We start from the raw sequence: 17,496 nt of genomic DNA, 5'->3' as shown, positions 1-17,496 counted from the left end.
TGATTCCAAATGAATCCATCCGTACAGTTTCTACCCAACTTGAGGTGTTTCGTGATTCTTTTCACTGCCATGGTTATGTCGAAGCATCTCCTCCTTTTTTAGTTTCACTTACACGTCCAGGAAGCTCTATGTATTTCGCGGTCACACAAATAGACTTGCAAGAATGGGGACCAAACTGGGTGGTACAACATGACAGATTTGAGGATGAAATCAGAGGAACTGAGTGGGAGGATCTCAGTGGTAAGAAGTTTCTTGTATGGGATGGCAATCATCGTGTGAAGGCATGGATGTCTCGAGTGCGCGAAGGTATGTTCTTTTGAATGTCATAGAGTGATTTTATGCAACATTAAAAGTAATATATTGTAATATCTTTATTTTGCTTTCTCTAGCTTGGTCTCATAGCCCCTCACGCCATGTCCGGGTCAAATGTCAATTTTTGGTTGTGGACAAGAAGCAAGAAGGAGAATTGCTATTGGCTTTGCGATCTCAAAATGAGTAAGTGATCTCTCTCTACTTAATTATGGACATTGTGAAGTCATGGTTAAGTTCTTAGCTCATTGTGACTCTTTACAACACAGATTGGTGCGCACTAGTGTTACACCCACATTGTCACATGAGATCTTCATGTTTCAACGATTTGGAATGGCGGACAAATCATCCATATTGGACTACCTTGGTGAAGACGTAAGGAGGTGGGCTTTAATGGAGCTTAGTTTGGAGCGACGAAGTGGAGAGCAATGGTACAATGCTCCAGCTACAATCTTGGCACAGCTTGTGTGGAAGGTAGTGTTTGCATTTCCCATCTTTTATTAATAAACGGATTATCAATGTTTTTTAATCGTGTGAGTGATAATGAGTCCTTTTCGTTATACGTAGACACCGTTTGAAAATGCGGTGAAGCAAGCTATATCATGCATTGATAGACATGCCATGGGGTTGCAAGAATATGAGACAAAATGTGAGAAAGCCAGACGTGGTGTAGAGCAAACATTTCGAGATAGAGCATACAAGATGCTCATAATTGCAAACCCATCCAATGGTGATGCATTCTTTCAACTCGTATATAACTATAATTGGTCCAAGAAGGGATTGGTTGCTCTGACCAAAGAAAAGCTCTACACAGTCGCCATATCTCGGATTTCAACTCAAAGGTATGTCACATGTCAATAAACCTCCCTTAACATAAACTAACCTTAATATCTAATCTCTTATGGTTTTGGTATGATGCTGAAATAGGAAGACGGAATTGCTTCAAATGCTTATGACCGGGAGGGCAAAGGACAAGGTAATTTCAGAGATGTTTGGGGATAACAAAAATACGTTGCTGCATATGAAGAAAGAGTTGTATTGGGAAGAGATAATAGGGGAGGCAGACTCTATTTTGGAGGGTTTATTGGTATATGATGATGTTGTCTACATCCCACCATTTATGCAATGGGTGCAAGAGGAGCGATCGAAACACATACCATGGGCTTTTCATGAGGTGTGGGCAAAGATTGGAAAAGTAAAGGAAGGCCAAAAGCAACCTGAGGTGGAGAATGCCGCAAAGAGGGTTGTCTATAGGTATATATCTTCTAATGCCATTACATTTTTGTAGAAAATACATATACGCTTTTAAAAAAATATTTTAGTACTGTTTGTTTTATTTTGGACATGTAGGTGGGTGCAGCTACTCATTGGCCAAGGTCTAATGGACGAAGAGACGGAAGCAATCAAAGAATGGGTAGATCCAAATTCCTCGGAAACAATGTACCCGAAGGAATGGGTTGAGAGAGGGGTTTCTGATTGGGAATCTAAGAGATGTCCTTGGTGGTTGGACTATCCTCTAAATCATGTGCCTCCAAGTGAGGAGCTCCTAGAAAAAGGTACTTTTTTGCTTTCTACTGAATTATATGCATGTAAATGTAAATGTATATGTTTATGTAAACCTTCCTACCTATACATATGTAAACTATCCATATGCATATACATATTAGATACATATACATACAGATATATACATATACAAATACATATGTATATACATATGTATATATACATATGCATACATAAATACATACCTACACACATACACTAAATTCCTACATACATACAAAGTTCATGTTACATTTAAGATTTGGCATGTTAGATTTTAAAGAAACATTGTTAAGTTTTGATATATACATACCTACATACATATACATATAAATAGATACATATACCTTCATACATATACATAGACACATGCCTACATACATATACATACCTATACATATACATAGATACATACCTACATACATATACATATACATATACATATGCATATACACATACACATACATGTACATATACATATACATAGATACATATACATCTATGTACATATACATATACAAAAAGGTATGGGGATTTTTACCTTTTTACTAATTATCTTGATCTATTTCTTGAAGAATTTAAGAATTGCCAATCTGAGCTTGAAAGAGAGCCCCCAACTCAAGAAAACTCTAGAATACCTTCCCCACAGCCAACAATCTTGACCCAGTCTCCAGTAGTTGGATCCTCGCGCGTGGCCCCAAAACCATCCACACCACTGTCACGAGTGCCACAATCACACCAAGAGCATACATCTACATCATCTCAAGTGCAACGTGAGAGGCGAACAAAGAGACGTCTTGACATTATGCATGATGTTCAAGAGGGAGACCCCACAAATGAAGATCAAGAGAGAGACCCTCCAGAGCATCTTCAAGAGGGGGAGGTGTCAGGACAACGTGACATCATGGACATGACTAGTAAGAGTACTTTCCATTGCAAATTTATTTTGAGAAGTGTGTGCTTTCGAAATGCATCTCATTTTTTGTCTTGTTTACTTGCAGGTGAGAGATGTTTTTCACACATATTGCTGGTAGACATCCACACTCTTTCGGAGGGCTCAGATAGGTAAAAAGAAAAATTTCACCATATAATTAGTTTTCCAAGTTGTACTTACCAAAACCAAACATCATAAATCTTTTATGTAGTGTGGAAGAATTCTTGATGAAGATTCCCAAGGCTCTATCTCATAGAGGTGCTCCCTCAGATACAGTGGCTCGCCTCGTATGGGCTGACTTTCCTACAGGTTTACAGGTTGTTGATGTAGATACAGATGGGTGTCCCTCATGGAATCAAGTTTCTTCATCATTGATACGTGCCACACTCAGTTTTGTTGGTTTGTTTGTGGCTGATGAGGGTTGGTTTGTGTGTTTGAGTCTAATGGATCAACTTCCTAAAATATATTCCATGGGAAAGAAAGTTGGATTGGTCATCCATCGAACAATGTCTGTTCATGTGGAATCTCGAGTGTGGAATCAAGTTATTTGTATGACAATGGAGAACGGGTAAGTCATAATCTCTGAAATATTTCCCTTTGTGTATACATGTTATGTGGTATGGATATCCAAACATAATGTTTTCTCGTTATGGTAGGTGGATACATTGGCGCTTAGTATGTTCTATCGAGTAAATTGCCATGTCCCTATTATTGATCGTGAGGCTGGGCAAAATGTTTCAAAGAAGTTATTCAATGCTCAACGAAATTTCATTTTTGAGAAGAATAAGAAGCATCCATTCCAACGCACAATGGTCTTGGAGCGCTACATTCGAGGTGGTGCAGAAAGATCTCCTATGTTCTTTAGGTGAGATAATTTTCATTCTGGTCATTTTCATAGCTACTTTTTCAAAATACTTAGATGCACGTTTATGATTGTATTTCATTGTAGGTGGCTAGTGGAGACCTTCTCAAGTGAAGGAGATAGTGTCTTGGACGTTTTTGCGGGATGTGGAGGCTTGGGACGTGCATGCCAAGAGTTAAAAAGGCACTATATGGGGATAGAGAATGACATGGAGGTAGCCAAAGCATGTCTGGGAGATTTCTCATTAGGTCGGGATGACATGTAGAAGAATGCTATAATTAGAATGCTATAATTTGTGGATCAAAAGACTTTGTATTCGAGATTGTCATGGTTTGGAAGTTTAAAGATCGATATATACATTTTTGATCTTTAAAAGATTGTGTTTTATATTTAAGTAAGTAAGAAAGTATGTATGTATGCAATGTATGTATATATGTTAGTGCTGCGTAGGTGGCTCTTGTATATATGTATGTATGTATATGTATATGTATGAGGTGTATGAATTTAGGTAGATATATGTATATATATAATTATATCAATAAGTATGATGTGGATCAAAGACTTTGTAATCGAGATTTTCATGGTTTGGAACTTTACAGATCGATATATATATTTTTTATCTTTAAAGGATTGTTTTTTATATTTAAGTAAGTAAGAAAGTATGTATGTATGTATGCATGTATATATGTTAGTATGTATGTAGGTAGCTCTTGCATGTATGTATGTATATGTATATTTTGTATGTGTATATGTATAAGGTGCATGAATTTAGTTACATATATGAATATATGTAATTATATCAATAAGTATGATGTGGATCAAAAGATTGAAATTTATATTGTTGATCTTTCAAAGCTTGTTATTTATATGTAAGTAAGTTCTTGGTCCTTTACAAAGCTCATAGTAAGTTCATGGTCCTTTGCAAAGCTCGGACTCCTTGTTCATTGCTCCAAAAAGCTCGGCAAAAAAAGCTCGCAAAAAAAAATCCCCCATTTGACATCAAGGGGAATTCCTAGGCTTGACTATGACATAAGGGTAGAGCGGTCCACATAGGTGAAATATGGGGGTTCCGCTGTAGTTTCTAAGACTCTAAAAACTGATGGAAAGGGTGGTAAACTCTGGATTGGGGTAGATCCCAACACCGCTATTCTATCAGCAGGTAAGACCTGCATCACTTTGTCATACACCCAACGATCCTGAGGTATGTGAACCCCATCTATAGTCACCGAGGTGTCGGCCCTGGGAGTACCGACGAACCAAAATAAGCGGATCATCTTCAGCTTTTCTATAGTCACCGAGGTGTCGGCCCTGGGAGTACCGACGAACCAAAATAAGCGGATCATCTTCAGCTTTTCAATCCAACGAATCCGCTTAAGGTCGGTGGTGAGGTTCCCAATCTGATCTGCTCGGATGAAGAAGTATCTCGCCCCACGACTCCAGAAATCTCTACCCCATCCTCTTTGAATACGAGAGAAATGAGGGAGGGATATCTTCTCTAATATCTGCACCATGGTGTCGTGGAACTCAAAATTCGAGGAGTGACTAGCAGTCCCGAAGATGCATTGGAAAACTAAAAACTTGGAGTAGGCATCTTCCTCTTCCTACAGTCATTCAAACATCAATTCAACTTATTTGTTTTAGTAGGGTGTTTTTACTAATTAGCATTATGTTAGGTAAAACATTCATTGCAAAACAATCCTTAAATGACAATTCCTAGGAGCTAAGATTGGCTCTGATACCAATTGTAAGGTTCCTCGCTTCTAAAATGGGAGAAACACTTAAGATAGTCCGCTAACTCTTATCTTGGGAAAAATTTCCTATTCATCGACACCTTGACCCTGTAGAGATTCAAGGATACGATTCATAGGTATGACCTAGCTCTATCCCGCAAGGGGAGCGTGATTTTCTAAACATCAAATCACCCATAGGGCAATTGATCATAAATTGGGCAACTACTAGAGACTTGATTTCTAGAGACAACGCTTTTTTCCTCATCTTATGCAAGGCACAACCGCTGGCCTAGTCTTCTAGAATAGAGTTGCCCAAGAACCTAACTATCTAACGTAGGGCTTTCACTTAATCTATTGGAAAGCTACCCGACTAATCGGGTCCACCCGTCCGTAGGATGGTGCCGTCCGGGCATTCTATCCTCCCACTTTCCACCCTACTCACGCATCAATTTGTTTTCTAATTAATCCTACCACACTGTTTGACATAAATAAGCATATTCCTTAATTAAGACCCTTTTTTACAAGGTTTGTTAAAACAGCCTTCTTACGCAATACAATCATACCAAAGACAAGATGTAATTATATAAAAAGTTTATACATGAACCAATTTCATACAAGCCAAACTGGCTCTCTTATTCTTATTCTTATTCTGCTGGTGATCTAGAATTCGGCCTTCTAGCCTCTACATGCTGGGCAAAACCCTACGAGACCATACACCTCATCGCTGGGGCGAGGACTCAAGCCGGCCTGTTGCCCTCTCAGGATCCCCGTCGCTCGATCCTCCCGCCCCTCAGACGGATGGCTGCACACTAGGGTGGGCTTATTTATCGCACTAGCCTGGGTTCTCAGAACTAGGCAGCCTCATAATCTCTCGCCTCAATCGGCGATCCTTATTCTCCCAAAGGTATGAGGGATACCTTGGGCCATTCCCGGGCTTTGCTAACGACGCCGCCCAGCTACACAAGCACGGAACGGAGTTAGCGTTGAAGCCAAAAAAAATCTTGAATTCTAGAGATAACAACTTCAAATGCAATTACCAAATATAGCATTCACAATTCATGAAGATAACAATTTCAACGCAGTTTATTGAATATAACATCACATAATTCGTAACTTCATATAATTTTTATGTCGTCATTTTAAAAGGAAAAGACACCATTCATTAAAACTAATTCAAGAAAATCTCTTCTTTTAAAAATTAACCAAGCTAACCTGGCCACTGTTTCCTTGAGGGGCTTGAAAAGGGAGGACTAGAGCCGCATTGGGCGCATCTTCCCCCATCTCGTTGTTGCGTGCTCCTCTTGAGGCAATATTTTGTCGTCTCCGAGATGAGGCCATCTTAGGCGTCGCCTTGTAGAGCTCGCTGTGATCAAAACACTTCAGTCGGATCTGAATTCCGAGCTCGTTTGCTCACCGTATGAGCAAAAGAATATGGCGCACGAACCCTTTCTTGAGGCAAAAAACCCTTATTAAAGTCTACGCAAATGGGGGGGGGGGGAATTGTGAGATGTCCTTAAGGGCAAAAACGTGGAGAGGGCTGGGAGGGGCTGCTGGAAGTCTCTTCACACGGTGGGGGGGGGAGAAGAGTTAAGGACACTGCCTCTAAGGAAGAGGGGGATGGAGGAAAATTGGCTTATCTGAAAAGACCCAAATGAGGGGGTGTGAGAGGGGTGGCTGCAAGGGCGGCTGTACTGCAGCAAGTACGCTACACAGGGATGGACGGCGGTACGGACGGTGATACAATAGGGCATACGCTACACAGAAGTGCGTGCCGTCTGTGGAGCACCCCGGCGGGGGTTTATATAGCTGAGGGGTGAGGGTACGGGCGCTGCGCAAAGCAAGGACGAAAGGACGGTGTACCTTCAAAGGCTATGGATCAGTGGCCTGCATGGGTCTAGGAGAAAGGTACGGTGTCGGTTGTCCGGGAAAGGAGTGGTACGCATGTACCTTATCTGGTCTGGGGCAGCATGGGTGTCCACGTAAGGGTACGCGTGGACCATACAGTGGGCGGCCGTCCTTTGGTTCTTGGGCGTCCATCGTACGGGCACCCTAGTTAGTGTGTACGGACCAAATTTTGGGACGGGGTATCCAAATTTGGGGCGCTCGCCTCGATTTGCGTGCCGGACCGCCCCGGGGGGCGAAATTTTTTTGTCCAGGAGGTTCTCCTGGTCGTAAGGGTTCAGACCGTTTGTCAATCGGACGTGCGGTCGTGCATTTATTAAGGTTTAAAGGTCGCCGTTTTTAAACTAAAATGATTGAAATTAGCGTATAGGCTTGATCCGGTGTCCGTTTTGGATGCTGTAAAATCCTATATTAGGGTAGAATCACGCGCAGATTCTGAATTTGGGCTCAGAATTTGAAGATTCTAAGTAGAAATGACTCAATAATAAAATCATTGATATTTATACCATAAAAACTCATAATTACATGGACATTTCTTTATTAGTGAAGATGGGTATGTTACACTTCTCTAAGTTGTTTTCTTCATCATCTTCATCCAATGAGTCGATTGGAGGTTTTACTTGCACCTCATCCAGAGATTTAGCCTCAACATCTTGATCTTGAAAGATATATTTTGAACGAGGGGAAACTTGTATAACATACCACCACTTTGGATCAATTCGATCGGCATAAAACATAACCTAAAATCACAAAGCAAAGGGGTTACATTTTTTAATACTAAATCAAGATTTATCGGTTACTAAATTGTTGAGAATGTTGAGGTAGTACAAAAGTATCTTTCTCATCATTCCAAAACTTGGTGGAATCAACTTTAAAAAACGTATTTTGATGTTTCTTCACGGTTGCTTAAGCACCTCTATATACCACCTTGAACCATTTTCCATAAAATATGCATAGCTCCAAACCCAACATCAAGAATATCTTGAATAGTTCCACAATACTCAAGATTGTCCTCTATGACATTGGTATCATGTCTACTAGCTCAACTTTCTTGCTCAAAAGTTACCATCACACCCACAATCAAATGTGCTTCTTTTAGAATACACATGTTGCGTGAAAAAGTGCCTTCCCTCTAACCATATTGCATTATATAGTTTGACTAACATTAAACAAAAGCATGACATTCAATATAGTGCATTAAACAAGGTATATAACAATTGAAGCATGAGATAGAGATCAAGAATATACTTACTTGAGGGTCACATCCTCATGCATACTCATGCTCTTCTCTTGTGATCATCTCTCCAATGCATTTTCTGATGCCATCGATATTGCCCTATGAAGCCATTCTATATTAATCACATTTGGTAGAGGTTCTAAGCTGAGAGGGAATGGCAAGCGTCTATTTTCTCTTTTGAAATCTCTTCTCTCATCCTTTTGTCTATTTATTTCATCCTTGTATCTCCCAATCTACTTATCCATGATGGGAAGATTTAGAATGCAAAGTGTATTCATCTTTTGGCATAATGCTTCATCCATTATTCATTGCCTTTCTTTTCCTTGTGTGGCACATTAGTGATTAGTCGGTCATCCTCCTTATTTCTCCACAATCGTGGCATGGAAGGATATATACAATAGAGATGTTTTGAGATATACACAAGAGACTCTTGCATCAACCATCCCTCTTCCATGCTTGCTTTTGGAATTTCTCTTTATCTCAAAAATTCCTTTAAGGTTTTCATGAACCTTTCAAGAAAAAACATCCATCGAACATGAACAACGCCACTTCAGCAGCCAAATGCACCACAAGAGCAACCAAATGCACCACAAGATGCAATTGGTTTGTGAGAATTGTTCTAGGAAAGTTTTCCTCGATCATACACACTGCCTCAATAGCATTGAGACGAGCCATCTCAATGGATGTAGGATTTGTCCTTTAAGGATATGTACCTACATACATAGAAATCATGTGTACTATTTATTATACATAACTTGTGATTGCATAAAAATACTTAATATTTAATATAACTTAGCTAGTGAATTAAAGAAAAGATCCATATCTCACCAAGCTTTCCATTTTGTAAATAGCCCCTCTCATCTTCTTGTCACCTCAACCAACTATAGCAATTGGAGGAATAAACTATACATAGAAAATAATGGAAGTTAGTATGTGAGCCTATAAATTATGTACCATAAAGAGAAAATGAATAAGTGAGTATTTATATACCTGTAAAATCTTGTGCCAATCATGTGTCTTGAGGACATATAATTGTACCTCTCCTTTCTTTTTGGTCTTTGCGAAGGCACTCTCATTGGTGTCTGAAAAGAGGAAATGAAATTTTTCACTTTATTGTGCTCCTTGGTTAATACCCATGGTTCCTTTGGTAGGACCATGTTACCACTCTCACCACTTACAAATGGGCATGCACTTTGAAGGCGTCCAATGTTTTGTAAGTCATCCCTTTCACCCTTGTATCTCTTTTACCAATTAAATGGTCCCAAATATTTTTTTCAACATTCTTGAAGATATGCATGACGTCTAACAGATGATTTATCTTCAACTCGCACACCAATATGGAAGTCAAAACAAGATTGAGTGTCTAGACATCCCATCGGTGGGGGTGCTTCTCCATGCCTCAAACCAACCTTTATCTCTCATCAAGTGGTGAGACATCATGTGGCACATACTTGGGATGTGAAGGAGGCAGAAATCGATGATGTTTGTCATACACCACCTTCTTCAGTGTAGAGGGAATTTCCAAAACAAGTGATGGTCCACAAATCAGATATGAATGATGTCGGGAGGTTTCAAAACCTATTTTAAAATTGAGATGATTGATAGGTAGAGATATAAAGTTTAAAGTTATCCAGTTCAAGTATTTTAAAATTAAGATGATTGATAGGTAGAGATATAAAGTTTAAAGTTATCCAGTTCAAGTATGTACCCAAGCACTCTAAGAACCCCAGATAGTCATGCATCATCCAAAACAAAACTCCTTTCACCTCCATATCACACCTATTTATTGGCCTTGAGACATCATGCACTTTGATACCTCACCATAGTGTCTCAAGATCGTCAATCAAAGGCTCGAAGTACACATCCATGTTTTCCACCTTATTCTTGCTGGTACAAGGAGAGCAAGCATGATATGACCTTTCTTGATTGCCACCCATGGAAAGGGAGGTTGTAATTCACCAATACAATAAGCCAAGTAGACCATAATGTGGACTTGAAGCCAAGTAGACCATAATGTGGACTTGAAGCCAAATGGGTTAACACCATAATGTGAACTTGAAGCCAAATGGGTTAAGACCATCCATGCACCCAAGTCAAGACGTAAGTGGCATGGCTCATCTTTAAACTCTAACCATTGATGCTCCACATGTTGGCGTGCCGGTAAATCAGCTACAATCCTCATGATGCCATTGGTTGAGTGATGAGTAGCATGCCATGTCATGAGTTCTGCAATCCCCTTACATTTAAACATGTTTGGATGCGAGGAATGCTACGAAAGTGTCTCAACACTTGGGTTTTGGGGTTGCAACTTTATATTCCCTTATGCTTTATTTCGATTGCAAGCTTATAGCTTATGCATAAGGGTTATGCATAAAGATTATGCACAGAGATACGTGGCATTATTGTAGGCCATTTAGAATGTTGCTTAAGTCCCGTTAGGAGTGGTTACCCCCACGAGTAGGTGGCTATAGTGGAGGGGGATACCTCCATCTTCTCACTATCCTTATCTTGTAAGAGAGAAGTTTCCTTGGATTTAATAGTGGGGAACATGTGGAAAGCCCTTAGAAGCTACGATCCAAAAGGGGCATTATCCACCCTGCTTGTCTAAGTAGTATTCTAGAGAGGGACTTAATAAAGTTCTAAGATCACATAAGAAGTATGATAGTTCTAATGTCTTCTTTTGTTAGGACAACCTAATGCATAGGCTCTATGCATAGATATTTATGAATAATCTCTATGCGTAGAGATTTATGCATAGGCTATATGCATAGAGCTTTATGTATAAGGCTCTATGCGTAGAGCTCTATGCATAGGGATCTAAGTGTGTAAGGCATTTATGAATAGCTATTTATGAATGATTGATGATTTAAGCAATTGACTCTTATGCATGTATTTGGGTTGCGTTGTATGTTTTTAGGCAATGTCGATCGAGGACCCAGATGTCACAAATATGCTCAATATCATCAATGAATGATATAGGAAGCATCATCATGCTTGGATAGAGTTCACTTAGACACATGTATGGCTTAACAAAACTTTTTCACTTACACAATATTTACCCTTTATGAATTTTGTAAGTCAATTCATTTAGTTTTATATGCAAGCCAATTTACCATCAGGCCAGTCAACTCCATATGGGCAATCTACCCCATATGGATAGTCGTCTCCATGGGGACAATCCACTCATGATAGGTGCAGGTTTGAGTGGCGCAGGTCTAGGTGGTGTAGGAGGTCCATCACATTATGCCTGTGATGAGCCTACACCACCAACGTCGACTAAACCCATCCCCTCTCCCTCACATCCATCTTCACCATGACGATGTAGTAGGGAGTCTGGAGTAGTAGATGTGCTATCAAAGGGGGAGCAGGTTACTTTTTCTTTGGCAAAAGCAGCACTAGCTCTCTCAAGTTATCTCCCCAACACATGATATGTTCATCTGCTCATTTTGATCCACCCTCGAGGAGACCCATCCCACCATTTGATCCACACACCCTACCATACCATGTGGATGTCGATGCCCTCTTGATATACCCATCACATGCATGGCTGTGTATGTCTAGCCACACTAACGTTTTTGCTTGGATTCTCTCCCCTCTCTCCTTCTCTATGCGGCCATTTCCTCATTCTCTTGTAGTAGTGTTATTAAAAGGTAATATGAGTTATTATATCCAATCTAATTTATGTTACAATTTACTGTTACATCAATTGAAATTATTAACCATTTGTTCTATTAATAACTATCATTACAAACTTTTTTAGTACCTATAATTATATAAGATGTAATATATTTAAAATGGATCACATCAAATTGATGTGTCTCAATGTAATACAATAGTAGATGGAACATCAACATAAAACATTTAACTGATGGCTACTCCAAATACCCATGCATCAACCTTTAAATGACTAGTCTCACTTGCCCTTGTTCTTTGAACATTTAAGTATAAATCATCCTCCTAGCCAATTTAAGATATTAAGTCTATTGAGGCCTATAAGAAAGGCCTTTCTAGCGTGGAAGATGATGATCGCTAGGTGGGAAATTTTATATGAGGATAATATCAATGTAGCTCATGGCTACAACCTAAGACAAGAATAAATAACTTCTAATAAATAGGTCATAGCATGTATTGGAAGATTATATGAGGATGATATCAATGGAGATCAAGGCTAGATGTCATGGGACCCTTTTGTACTTCTTGAAGAAATAATTAAAAAATCATAGAATATATGAAAACTTAAAACAAAGACTTGAATTAAATTAAAATCACATAGCATAGCATTACACAAGGCAAGAGAAATAGCTCCACTTCTAGGACATGAGTATTTAGAGAATTTTATTCATAAAAATAGCCCAAGGAGCTAAGAATAGATAAGCGTACGAATTGGTATTGCTTTTCCCACTTTTGGGGTATTGCTGTACATATTTATAATCATATCAAAATCCCTAAGGTTTGTACATATAAAAACCTTTGCCCAAATATAATTGCTAGTGGGTCTTGTTACATAAAATAACTTTATGCACATTTTTACATACAATAATCTTGTGCACATTTGCACATTCCATTGAGTCGATTCCTATACACATTAAATAAAGCATATTTTTCTTCGATTATTAACTCATAAAAAATATGATAAAATATATATACCTGTAATAACAGCCATCCCGTTTGAGGAAGCAACTTTCCTCAGTTGTGTAAAAGAAAATGCTACAACAACAAAAATCTCGAGGGACACCTAAATTGGTGATCCTTGCACCATCATCAAATCACAAATAATAATAATAATAATAATATGATATAGACAAGGTCCTTTATGTTGTGTGACACACACGCATTGCTCATCACCTATTGCTGTAAACATATCCCAATTAATTGCCTAGTGTACAATTAATTCCAATATGATACATTGATAGTAGGCATAAACACATCATATATTCACCACTTGTTTCATTATGATGATAGTATCATTATGTACACATCATCTAGCATGGTGTGAGTTACCACTTGTTACACTCCAATGACCATGGCACATCAGTTGCATAAACCATTTGTTTCACTTCGACCATGTGTACTTGTCAAGCATAGTCCACTTGTGTCTCTTGACCATAGTACAACTGTCAAGCATGGTCTAAGATATGCCAATACCACTAGGTAATCAGTATTTAATGTGGAGTCACCCACGAAACCAATTCACTAGGATAGCACACTAGTGTGTCTGGGCGTCCCCGTACAACTAAAGGGTGGACATTATGTAACATCCCTCGTGCTTGGGTAAGTAACTGACCTCAGATGCTTGTTTTCTTATGCGAGAAAAGGAGATCAATTGTCATATACTATATAAATTCAAGTATGTTCCCTAACAAAATACATTATATCAAGGACTTCTATCAAGATGGAAGGGCTAGTTCCTTCAAGAAGTTCTACTTTTGATGCATAAAAACTCTCCTTGAGTTTACAAAAAAGTGTTAAATAATCAAATGCAATAAACAGGTTGCCTCAAGAGTCTGAGTAGTCATCATGGTATTCTTCTTCTTTATCTTTATTGATCATATTGAGTCCTAAAAACTTTGACTTCCGTGGAAAATTTGATGCGATGTGTCCAATCTCGTTACAGCTATAACACTTCTTGGAATCATGTATGAATGTGGTCGAAACATATTTACCTCAGACCAAATTGTAGGTTTCAAACCTGCTATGAACTTTTTTCTTTGATCATTGGTGCAAACATTCTCGATTACCTGCATTCGTAATAAAGTTTGCCTAAACCTGTCCACATAAATTGATATATTTTCTTCGTTAAGTTGTTTGAATGTAGACCATTCTTGTCGAGTCTTAGCTTTGTATTGTGAAGGTAGAAAATGTTTCTTTAAGAGTTTTTGGAACTTTTTCCATGTTAAAGGTCTATGTTCACCTTGTTTAATCACATTCCACCATAAGGCAACACTTTTGATCAAGTTATAAGCACATTTAATTTTATCCTTTTTTGAGAACTTTTCGCCAGAGAAATAATCATCAAGTTGGCTAATCCATGCAATAAGAACTCCTGCATCCTTCTTGCCACCATCATAATTTTGGAAAGTGCATGCCTTTTGGCTGATTCGCAAGTCTTTCCTAGAGTTTTAAGCACCAAAGGTAGCTTTAACAGTGCCTCTAACATGATCACTTTCCTCCTCATCTGAGTCGTCGAAAGAATCACGTTAGTGTTTGGCATGTTTGACTTGATGCTCTAATTTTCGTCGAAGTTCTCGTTCACTAGCAATTTGTTCTTGAAGTGCTAAGATTTGCTCGTGTATCGTGGGTGGTGTGCGTAAGGTAGCCATTGCAATTTAATAATGAAAATAAATGAAAACGTTATACTAGCTCTTAAAGTTGTTATCCCAATAGTGGGCTAGATACCATCCTCCAATAATTTTGCAAAACCAACAGTTCTTTGATGCTGAAAAATTTAAAAGCAGGAGGCTTCCAATATCCGAAAAAGAAACTTTAGAGAGATTTTTTGAATTGTTGTCTTTTGTGGTGGGGAGTGATGAATTCTCTTGAAAAGTTTTTTTTTGAAGTGATGAGGATAGGTTTTAACAATTTAAGGTCTTTTGGCAAGTTTAATTGTAAAAACTTGCTTTAAAAGAAGCTATAGGGTTTCTCTCTTCTCTAAGAGAAACTATGAAGTTTCTCTCCTTGAATTTTTGGTCACAAGAATGTGCTAAAAAGAGAGAGAGGTAGATGGGATAAGGTATATATATATATTTAAAGCTTGTTGTGTGTATAAAGCTTATCAAAGCTTTATTATTAAAGCTTAACAAATCTTTTATCTAAATTACTAGTGCTGCTTTATCAGCAAAAGCTTATAAAGCTTTTGTGGGGCAATCAGCACAAATCGGGCGTAAACATCCCGCTTCCTCTCTGAAATGCGTAGCGTTGCCCGTCGAGGATTTTGAGAGAATAATTTTTTTTCCCTTGAAGGTGATAACTTGGTCTTCATCAAAGGAGAGGAGTGAAGAAGAAAATAAGTAAATAATTATATATATATATATATATATATATATATATATGAATTTTACTTTTCCCTCTTCCTTGAAATTGGCGTAGCGTGCTATTTCTTCATGGGAGGCTAATTCTAAAATCCTTGAGTTGTAGGATTTATATTAACCCTCCATTATACAAATTGAGCAACTAATGGGTTTAGCAATTTTAAGATCAGAGATTCGACCTCAATTTGCTGATTTGATCCGTACGGACGGATTTTGAAGAGGATTAGTGTTGAGGAAGGTGGTTTTGTGGTTTTGAGAAACCCACTAATGGTTTTTTCACCTAGCTTTACCCTTTGGGCAATAGATTGATGGAGATTGGTTATCCAATGATTAAAAACAAGCCTTCTTTCAACCATACATCACTACAAGAGGCGGGGCCATTATCCACGCTTTTTTCGATGCTTTAGAACTAAGCTTAAAATCCCCTAAACGTCAAAATACTCGTCGAAAAAAGTGTTGAAATAGAAACGTCAAAATAAGCGTCGAAATAACAGTCGAAAAAAGTAATTTTACCACGCATTTTTCGACGGTGTTTTTGATGACTATCTCGACTAATATTTTGAATATTGTTTCGACGGTTATTTCGTCACTTATTTCGATTGTCATTTTGGTACTTTTTTCAACGAATGCAAGAAACTTTCGACGCTTTTTCGACGGATGCAGGAAACTTTCGACGCCATTTTCGACGGATGCAAGAAACTTTCGACGCGTGCAGGCATTAATTTTTTTTGGCATAATGGTGCATCCAGCTGCAATCTTGTAGCTGGATGCACCATTCTCCCAAATTTATAGATTACCAAAGGCAACTATACTCTGATGATGTGAAGAACTTAGCGAATTTGTTGAAAAAGTTAGAGAGAGTGCCATAACATTTTTGACATTACAAAGTAGGTACACAATTCACACAAGTGCAAACAATGGCCAAATTATATTGCAAGATGTGAAATTTACATATCAAGCTCTGATGAGATAAGCCAAAATTGAAATTTACACATCACGCTCTGACGAGATAAGCCAAAATTTGCATACAATCTATATAAGCTCAAACAAATATGTGAGCTGACCAAAATTGTGTATGTACAAGGGGAAAGACATGGGCAAGGCAGCTCTATAACGACGAGCCCTCACTCAGAATCAGGCATTGGTCCTTGCAAAACCATACAAGATGCTTTTTTTGGTATACCAAAACAACAATCTAACATGACAAGGAAAAGAACGTATAAAAATCATAAGGTTAAGGCTTGCCGTACTTACCATATCTATAATGCACCCCCAATTGAGGTTGGCGCCTTCTCGCTCAAGCTTATACAAAAGAAAGTATGTGTTATGGCGGGCAAGCAATGTCCTCTTCTCCCGTTGCCAGCCGACTAACCACTTGATTCTAAAAGTACCAAAACAACAAGATATACGTTGATACTTTCAAAGTAGACATAACATCATATGAAAAATACAAGATAAATGTTCATACTTACAAAGTAGACATGGAAAGTGTCCTAACCGCACTGCTTCCAAGGTGAGAGCTTCCTATGCTCTCCATTCGCGGCGGCGGCGGGCTTTGGCTGCATCCTCTTGTTGCTTGTAGCGTTGGGGATTTCGAGCATGCTTTTGCCTCTTCTCATTCCAATCCTCGGTGCTCATGTACCAAGGCTTCTCACCCCTTGCCTTCACTCTCCTAGTCACATCTCCCCGCCAATGTTTCATAACATCCACCACGTGGTCCTTTATCCACCTTATAGAGCCGGTCGGCTTGTACACATCCTTGATTTGATTTATGACTCTATCTTTCTTGTCTTTATCCAACTTTGGCCATAAAGTCATAAAGTCATTTGCAAAGACAATGTGGCAAAGCTCGCAGATGCGGTTCTTCATCTCTTGCCCGATATTATCCAAAATCACATTGCCATTGACAATTGTGGGAAATTTTTCTCCATCGGTGGCGGGTGTGGGCT

The 17,496-nt window shown here is 38.7% G+C and overlaps 1 long non-coding RNA gene across 1 annotated transcript; it reads left to right on the top strand.

Moving 5' to 3' along the window:
* Positions 1–271: 271 nt before the first annotated feature.
* Positions 272–1,051, top strand: LOC147603498 (uncharacterized). The gene is made up of 3 exons (XR_015265624.1): positions 272–495; positions 579–783; positions 877–1,051. It is a non-coding gene; the product is annotated as an uncharacterized LOC147603498 (long non-coding RNA).
* The last annotated feature ends 16,445 nt before the right edge of the window (positions 1,052–17,496 follow it).

The sequence above is a fragment of the Cibotium barometz genome, chromosome 64, assembly GCF_041138505.1.
Source record: "Cibotium barometz isolate CiBa-2024 chromosome 64, ASM4113850v1, whole genome shotgun sequence".
Classification (NCBI taxonomy): Eukaryota; Viridiplantae; Streptophyta; class Polypodiopsida; order Cyatheales; family Cibotiaceae; genus Cibotium; species Cibotium barometz.
This window is presented reverse-complemented; position numbering and strand designations above follow the sequence as displayed.